The sequence below is a fragment of the Pteropus alecto genome, unplaced genomic scaffold (genome assembly GCF_000325575.1).
Source record: "Pteropus alecto unplaced genomic scaffold, ASM32557v1 scaffold95, whole genome shotgun sequence".
NCBI classification, from domain to species: Eukaryota; Metazoa; Chordata; class Mammalia; order Chiroptera; family Pteropodidae; genus Pteropus; species Pteropus alecto.
In genome coordinates, this window is record NW_006441071.1 from 5,620,016 (window position 1) to 5,629,879 (window position 9,864).

A 9,864-nucleotide genomic window follows, 5' to 3' on the forward strand; every position below is an offset into this window, starting at 1 on the left:
AACTTTTGTGATAGGACCTAGAATCTGCATTTTAACAAGCCCTCCAGGTGATTCTGATGCATGCTTAAATTTGAGAATCAGCGAGTTAGGGTAACTACTGAGTAGTAGGCAATGACTCTAAATACTAACTTAGGGGTAAGGTCAGTCTGCCATAACAAAGAAATTTAACAAGCATTTGGTCTTATTTAAATCTTGCCAAAACTAATAAGGATCATCACACCTATTTTACAGCTGAGAATACTGAGACTTAAAGAAATCAAATTCACACAGCTGGGATTCTGTCCCAAGTCAATCTGTCTTCAAAGCCCCTGTTTTTTTTCCCCCCACTAATCTATGTTTTTCCCACAACAGCTGCAGCCCTTCTATGTAGACAAATTTGTTTTAAAATGGTTTCAAAGGAGTTATAGATCTGGAGGTAATCAAGACGAAGAACTAAGTACTCTATTTGCCTTCAATCCAGATAATCTGTTTCTTTCATTAATTTGCTTTATGAACACAGCAAATGACTTAGAATCTTACTTCTCTTATTTGAAATAGGATATTGGTGGTACATTCCATAGTATGTCTGATGAGAACCAAGGAGATGGCGTCCGGGGGACTTGGAACTTTCAGATAGTACTGTGTTATTTAGTTGCTCTTTACTAAGTACATAACAACCTGAAAAGTTCTATAAAAATAAAATTTTCTCCGTAAGGCATACTTTGAATATATCAGTGAAATCTCAATATAAAATATTACAACCCCTAATTGGAGAAAAATTATTTTTGTGGTGCAAACCATATCCTCCAAAACAGTATGTCTTGCTAAGGAGCAATAGGAGGAGTCTCTGGAAATCATACTTTATAGAACAATTGCTTAAATGGGAAAAGGTAGGATTCGGGCTTACACATTTCAGAGGCACAATAATGAAGTTATTGATATTATTATATTTGGTCCAGGAATATCAATGGTAAAAGGTGTTTTATAGCTATAAGTGTATAGCTATAACACTTTAGCATAACTGACTGTATCAAACATTTGATTACATTGAGTTTTCCCTAAGAATAATAGCCTTCATTTTCCAACATAACCAGCACCATTGTTAATACAGACTTTCTTTTACATATTTAAAATCAACTTTTTAACCTTTCATTACACTCAAAAAAGCACAAAGTTTTTTTTTTTTTTTTAATTTTTTTAGGCAAGGCAACCCTTGGTTGACCTCACAGATTGCAAGGACCTTGTCAGTTTACAATTTTACATATTTAAAATCAACTTTTTAACCTTTCATTACACTCAAAAAAGCAAAAAGTTTTTTTTTTTTTTTTTTAATTTTTTTAGGCAAGGCAACCCTTGGTTGACCTCACAGATTGCAAGGACCTTGTCAGCTTACAATCCCTTATTTCTTTTATTTTTTTACGCCTACAGCACCTGGTCTTCCTAGGTGGTCTCCCATCCAAGTACTAACCAGGCCCGACCCTGCTTAGGTTCCAAGGTAAAATGGGATTAGGCTTGTTCAGGGTGGCATGGCCATAGGTTCACAAAGCTTTTCAAACTGAATGCTGAGGTATATGTTATGTCCTAAAAGAGAGTTATTTTAAACAATTTTGTTACCTTTTTAATCAATTGGATTAAAATCAGTTAGGTAGATGAAGACCTGTATTGCACGAAAAAGATTCGTAAATATGTTTATGATTAGAATCTGTGTTGTTAAAGTGCTGCATACCTGTGTTTTAAGGCTTATATATAGGAATACCTTTTTGGGTTTCTATAAATATGGAAAATGAAAATGGGGACTCACATTTCCTGAAGTTCTCTGATTGAAGAAGCTTAGCTTTTAGAAAGTTTAAAGCGAAGGTGCTTTCAGAAGGCACAGGGGAGGGAAACATTGGAGGATAGATGTTACAAACCCACATTGCAATAGAGGCTAGAAACCTAAATGTGTGATATGGGCTGGGTGAAAGATAATGGAGTACAGTGGGGACTACAGCAAATCCAATAGAACTTCTACCCCAACCACAGGGACTTTGCGTCTCAGCTCCAGCTGATTGTTGCCATGCAGAGTTCAGGCCAAGTGTTGCCAGATTTTTTTTCAAGAGGAGTTAGAAATGAGAATTACTATTTGAAATCTCTTAGTTTTCAAATGTTAATTCACAGGCTTTTATAACAATGAGTTTTCTAACATACAAATTATCCAAAGCTCATTTGTGGGCTGGGTTTGGCTCATATGCTGCCAATTTGTATATGAGAAATAGAGGTGGTGTGCGTGTGTGTGTGTGTGTGTGTGTGTGTGTGTGTGTGTGGGTGTGGGGGTGTGTAGGCAAGATAGGATAGCAATGGTGATGAGGTTATATTTAGTGAATCAATTAAATATGTTCATGCAGAGCTTTAGATAACTGGAAGCAAATATGACATAGCATTGAGCACCACCATTATTTTAGAAAAAGTGAGCACACCTAAGTACCAACTCAACACTCTCATGATATATTCTCATGGAGTCACGAAAGAGGTGATTTAGGCCATTCTTCATTATTTTAGGATGACTAATTAGGGTCATATCGGTTGCCAGCATATAATCACAAATGTATTCTCCAAAGCTTAACAGAATTTTAATGTATTTAAATTGGTTTCAAGTCATGTTGGTAACATGAGCAACTGTAGGTGTGACCACAACTTTGTATATGTAATTGAGTTGTCCAGTAGACATCCTTAGGGCATGACTTCAGCATAATAAGTGAACGTAGAAACAAAATTCTCTTTTAATTTTCACTCCGCTGGGAAGACTTACATAATTCAGTCACGACAGTGTTCTGCTACTTGTGGTTGGTGCGGTTCCATTTGCTCATAAAAATAAAAACCATCTCACATCATCTCTCCTTGACTGTCTCGTAAATGTAAATCAAAGAGGGGAAAAAGCTATAAAACAAACACAAATACCCACAATATAGGCTAAGAAATAATGGGCTGGGTTTATTCCTTAACATACTTAAGTACTTTACATAACAGATTTACTTCTCTTTAGTCAATGGATGGATTCCTGAAAAGTTACTTGAAAATCAATTTTGTAAAACAAAATTATATTTTAAATGCATTAGATGAGTATGCTATTTAAAGGAAAGCTAGGGTGAATCTTTTTGGAAAGCCAAATATTCTTTTTTTTTTAATGAAATTTCAAATCTAATATATCTTTGCTCCAAGTTCATGGAGTCATTGAGTAATTTTGTTTCAAATGCAGTCTTCATCTTGTTTAAATTACACCTGAAGGCTTCAAAAACTTTGCAAGTAATGTGTTTGAAGTGTTGCTTTTAGATTCAACATAGATTTACATATCCAAAAAGACTTGAATCAAATCTAGACATGCACAAAAAGTTTGCAAACCAAATAAATTTACAGGCAGAAGAGAGGCTATACCTGAGACAAAGTTCTTGGAGTTGTTTAGGCAATGCAGGTTCCAGATTAAAAATAGGATTTATGGTCTCCTGTGTTTTAAAAAGATGGTCTTTAATCCCTATTTCACACTATGTAGAAACTGAATAGCTAGACCAAAAGATCATACTCACCTCTACATCTGGTCTCCTGTTCCCTCATATATTATTTTAATGCTATATCTTAATAAACAGATGTGAAACTTGGCCCATGGCTTAATTTTAACAAAAATTCACATGCAAATGAAAGATACATAGGTGCAGAAGATAGGAGAGTAAGATGTAGACAAAGGAGTGTTTGCATTGTGGCCATAAAGAATTTTATTTTATTTTATTATTTTTTTAATTTTTATTTTTTAAACGTATATGTGTGTGTGTGTGTGTGTGTGTGTGTGTGTGTGTGTGTGTGTGTGTATATATATATATATACACACACACACACACACACACACACATAATCTCTTATTTTTTATTTTTTACACCTATAGCACTTGGTCTTCCTAGGTAGTCTCCCGTCCAAGTACTAACCAGGCCCGACCCTGCTTAGCTTCCGAGATCAGACATCAGAAGGGATTGGGCTTGTTCAGGGTGGCATGGCCATAGATAAGAATTTTAAATTGAACATTAGACATCACTGTGCTTAACACGGCCTTAACAGTTCTGCCAGCAAGGAGTTTTCAATGGGCTCTGCGAAGTCTTTCAGCCTTCAGCCATCTTAATAGCTGTTTTTATTCTTCCTCTGCTTGTTCTTTCTCTTTATCTCCTCTCTTCCAGAAGAAAATAAACCTGTTCATGCAGATGAGTTAAGTGTTCTCCTTTGTTGTCTTTATACCTGCCATGTGCTGGGATCTCACCTTTTGATGCAAGCAGTTCATCAGGGCATTTTCCAAAACAAAGAAAATTTCCTCTTTGGAAACTTTCAAAAAATAAAACCCACTTCCATGTCAAAAGAAGCAACAGTATCCCCCTCAAATTAACTTAAGTTAAATTAATGAAACCTTAGAAGTTATTATTACACCAGATGAGAATCTCGCAGAGCATAAGCGTAAGAAGGGTGGTTGGCTCCCAAAGGACTGGAATGCCATCAAGACTTAGTCAGCTATCCTCTGGTCTTTTTTTGCTCCAAGGCCACATGTCTCTTGTGTCATATTCTCTATTCACACTTTCTCATTTCTCTCAATAGACGGGTGATTTGTGCTGCTTTATGCACATGGCTGCCCTACAGTCCAAGTTCATTTAAACCAGTTCCAGATACTATCTCAGATTTTCCAGCATCCTCAGTTTCCTTCCAAATTCTCTGGTAAGAGAATCTGATTGTCATCCTGGGATCTGATGCCCATTAGCCTTGGGGGGTGGGGATGAGAAAGGGAGATGGGGTTGGGGTCCCATAGGAAAAACAAAGGCTGCTGTGAGCCTATCTCTGAGGGTGAAGAAGAGACAACTTTTTTAGATAAGAGGGTAGACTGGATTGATTCTCAAAATAGGAGTCGATTGTAGATTAAAAGCCTGAATAATTACAATGTATTTAGGCTTTGTAAAAACATCGTAATTATTTAGCTGCAAATATAATTAAAGTATGGAATTCTTATATGGCATTCAGTAAAGTCTAGAGCATGAATGCATAATAGGGGATCCTGATAGTAAAAGAAGGCAAAATGGGAGGGAAAAACCTGATTCCTACTAGTAAGCCATATTAGGGTGCATCGTTGATAAAGAAAACAAATTGAAAATAAGCCCAATAGACGATATAGCTTAGGGCCAAAAGGAATTGGGATGTAGACATGAATTGATCGAATTTGAACCATGAGAAACTGAGGGAATAACTTCTCCTCTGTGTACCAAGTGTCCTAGGAGATCATGGTTCAAGGGGAAATAGTACATTGTCAGAAGCATGAACAGTCATGGGGGAGGGGCCAGGTGGAGGCAGAGGCTTATGGAAGCCCCAAGGTAATCTTTAGCGTTTTTCTTTCACCTCTGTGTACACTCAGAAGAGGAGATAAGTACTGGCTGAAGATAAAGAAACATTTAAAATAATATTTAACAAATAGCAAAATAGCCAGACATTTTGGATATGTTATCTCTTTAAAAATAGGAAAGGTTATCATTTTTCTGGGTAAATGGAAGCCAGAAGAGACCAAGACTGCTTTATGAGCTCTTGCGCAGACTTCATTCCGCCAGTCCACCATCCATTAGTAGGCATTAAATCCCCCTTTTTATAATTAGAGTCATACATCTCGAAACTCAAATTTTGGAGAGAAATCCACAAATCTCTTCTAGGAAGCTCCTTTTGTTGAATATGTTTTTTTAGTAATGTTTAAAAGTTCCTAACAAAGCACATTTAATTTTTACAGCCTGTAGACCAGTGAACACTGAGAAAATAATGTAGTCCTCATTTTTTTCTTCCTGTTTCTGCCTAGCCTATTTGAGCTTGAATGTTCTCTGGGTTAGGACACATGAAGACATTATCTTCACCTAATTGTTCATAGCACCTGGCTATAGAACCTGGAGTGTGAACAATTGCTGAATGACAAATGCCGTAAGTGCTGGCCTGCCTTGCTTAATTATACAGCTGTCATGGTGCACTGGGCAATTTTTCTTTCCAGCGTCTCCTCCTCTCTGCCCAGCTTCAGACCACATAGTAAAGAGAAGAATCCACAGAGCTCTGCATTAAGGCTTTTAAAGCAACCACAATGCAATCAAAGTATCAGGCCAAAGGAGTGGCAGAAACCATTTCTAGAGTGTGGTTGACCCATATGTTGAACTTAGGCTGTCATATGGGCCAGATGAGGGTGCTGCTCATTCTGGCCACATGTGAAAATGGTGATGACTCAGGCTCCCTGGCTCACTTATTCTGATGTCTCCGTTCCTATCTTTGTCCTCTAGCTCTTTAAATTGGCAGAAAGGAAATTGTGAATCTGTAAGGTTCATCTCAGAGCTGAGGTGATGCTGTTCAACGATGGTGTTCAGACTCCAGCCCTGAGCTCTCTGGGATGTTGTAGGGATCAGTGAAGAAATAGATACTATGACAAGAGTGCAAAGAATTATACATCAAGGGAAGGAAAATACTTTACTCAGAGAGAAATTTAACCTATGTTGTAAAACTTTATCATTTGCTCTCACTGGGAACCATTGTAAATGTCTTGTGACATAGTATGAGCATGATCATACTAAGAAAAGTAACTATGACTGTGCAGTATTAAAAAGTCACTGCAGTTAGCTTATACTATGAGATTAAAGTTTTATCAGAATCTATGGATGCTGCTCAAAAATGAACAATGGCTAGTAAACAGACTACATTTTTTGTACTTCCTCCATTTCCATTGAACTATGTAATATATTGGTTCATGTCTGGTTGTTGGCACTCATCTCAGAGATTTGGTGGTAGAAGATAAGAGTGATAATAATATTTGCTCATGACATTGGTTTTTAAAGTATTCTACAGATAACCCAGTTTTAAGATCCAGGATAGCATGATCCATGCATTCTATTCTCTTATATTTTGTTGCTATCCATCACTATATCCTGGGTACAATAGAAACTTCATAAACACTTGATAGCTAGTGCATGGCAATTTATTTGATTCAAGTTGTGATTTCAACAGACATTATGTAAAATACATACAAATTATTGTATATTATATATATGATTTCCATTTAGTCGACTGTTCATTTAGTATAAATTTACTAGCCTTTTAGATTTCTATGTGTGCCAGGAGTTTTGCTCAGGCCTGGGAGGTATTAAGTTGTAAGAAATTATTCTAACATTGAGAATGAAGTTTGACAGAAATTTTGTAATGTACTAATTTAAATACATATTGAGTAAACTATGATTGCTTATTCAAATGTTAACACTTATTTAGGGGTTATCATTTTGTTCTGGCATGAGTATACTTAGGTTCAAAAGAAAAGACACTGGGATTGGAAGCTTTGTTTTCTGTGGAAACATGTTTTCCATTCATTCTCTTTTTTGCATCTCTTTATATTATCTGATTTTATTTTGTGGTCTAATCTCATGATAAATTAGAGCTTATAGGCATACTTTCTTTTTCTTTTTCTTTTTTAAAATAACTTTTTATAGACTACATTTAGCTTCCTTAGAACTACTATCTTTCATTTCATCTCTAAGGAATTTTGATGACTCCTGTGTTCTCAGCTGTCCTGGTAGCCCAGTGAAGCCATATGGCTAAACTCAGGCCAATAAGATGTAATCAGAATTGGGTGCTAAAGAATGTCATTTAAAGAGAATGCCAAGTTACTTGCTTCTTCCTCTATTCTCTGGCCTGGAGCACAGAATTGATATGTGGAATCCTGGCAGCCATTTTGGATCATGAGTACAAACATTGCTTCTTTAGGGATGGGAAAGCATTGAGAAAACAGGAGCCACTATATCAGCTTGGGATTTCCACTTTCTGATTTCTTCATGAGAGAGAATAAATTTTTATCTTGTTTAAGTAATCTTGTTTTGGATTTTCTGTTACCAGCAACTGAACCTAATTCTAAGAGATACCAAGCATCTCCTGATTTTTTGCTGACACAAATATTTAGAAATCCCTCTGTGGAAAAGATCTAGAAAATTTAAAAATTCATGAAGGAATGTTCTTCAGCACTGACAGCATGGAATAGAGCCAGAGTTTCTACTCTATTCAGTGGAGGTCAAAACAAAAGAATCACTCTCCTACCCCATGTTGGAATACTATTTACAAGGGAGTTTTGTGACTTTGATAGAAGCAAGCGGAAGAAATCTTGGACCTTATGGACAACTTTAGAACTTGGAGAGACAGAGAAGGGTGAGGAATGATGGAGAAAGCAGCATTTGGGACCCTTTTCCCACCAACTGTCAGCAGAATTGAGGTAAGAGTTTTAGGTGGTTGGATGACCTGAGCAGAAGAAGCCTCCAGAAGCACTGGTGGCAGTGATTCTGGAAAAATCATTTCCTGAGGCTGAACTGACCTTAAGTGATGCAGCAGGGAGCTGCATGGAGAAATGTGACCTGGAGATTCATGGAGGTGGGAAGTTACATCAAATGCCGGCTCCTGCAATGGCAGTAATTACAGAAGAGCAGCTTCCTGAGAGGGCACATTTCTTCCGTGGTGTGGTGAGAGCTGTGAGCTGGGCCTGTGAACTTCAGGGCACTGGAAGCAAAGAGCTGACAAAGACGGTAAAGGAACTCTCTTTCACCTCTCCTGCTCCTGGATCACTTCTGCTCCTGGAAGAAAGCTTCCCCACAGCTGGTCTAACCTCAACATAGCAGCTTTATTAAGAATAGAGAAGAAATCCTCTGTGTTGAAACACCCTACCTCTACCTGCACCCTCTCCCCAAGCATTTTCAAACCTCATCTCTGTTCCTATGTCCTTCAAGCCCATCACTTGGGAATCGAAAAGGAGTCCTCTAACCACAAGCCAAGAAGAATCTCCCACCCTATTTCTAAGGGCATGCCAGTCCTTAATAGGCTTTTTACTATTTCAATATGAAAAACTAGAAAAAAAAAGGATCCTGTAAATAATTCTGAATCATAAGGAAATGAGCGCATAGTTAAATAATCTAAAGAAAGAACACATTCTGAGTGTGTTCCTTTCAGCTTTCCTTTATTATAAATTTAAACTTTTATCAAAGTAATATATTTTGCAATAGTTTTAAAAGTCACCTGAAAGACTTATAGTGCAAGTCTCCTTCTCAATACCAGTTCTCATTCCTCTGAGGAAATCATTTATGACTCTTAGTAGCTACCCTCAAATTTAACAAATACAATTATGCTGTAAACTTTTTAAGTTTAGATAATATTTCCTATTATAGGAAATATTTCTTTCCCCCACATCTCTCATTAAAATTGTATCAACACTTTATTAACTAGTATTTACATTATTATGATTATATAAATGTTCACAGTTAAGCCACTTTCGTACCATTTCCTTTGTATCATTTTTATCATTTCCTTTCTTAAGCAACTTTTTGTTTTGGCCAAAGTTAATAATTTCCTTCTTTCTCTTTGTTTACTTGGTTTCTATGTACTTTTAACTAGTTTATTGCTAAATTCTCCAAATTTAGAAGTAAATTCATTATTATAGTTAAACAGTTTTGGCTTATAGCTTCTGAGCACTCTAGTCTCCTGCCCCTATCTAGGCTTCTCACACAATTGTCATCCTGGAATCTCTCTTTGCCATTTTCAATATTACCCTAGTCTTTAACTGTATGGAACTTCCAGTTTCCTGATTTCTATATTTTCCTCTTTTGTGGTTTAGCTCTTTGTTTTAATGGAGTCCATCCACAAACAGCTTCCTGCATAAAAGGAGTATTAGAGGAACACTTTTTGAGAATTTAACCACTTAAAATTATCCTTATTCTGCTTTGACATTTAATATATAATTTGGCTGGAAACAGGATACAGACTTGAAAATAATTGCCAGCAGAACTTGGAAGATCTAGCTCTTTTATCATTTAGCTTCCCATGTTGCTAAGTCAA

The 9,864-nt window shown here is 36.6% G+C and overlaps 2 pseudogenes; both read right to left on the reverse strand.

Moving 5' to 3' along the window:
* Positions 1-1,398: 1,398 nt before the first annotated feature.
* On the reverse strand, positions 1,399-1,517 carry LOC112485019 (annotated as a pseudogene).
* Positions 1,518-3,883: 2,366 nt separating this feature from the next.
* On the reverse strand, positions 3,884-4,009 carry LOC112485122 (annotated as a pseudogene).
* Between the last annotated feature and the right edge of the window lie 5,855 nt (positions 4,010-9,864).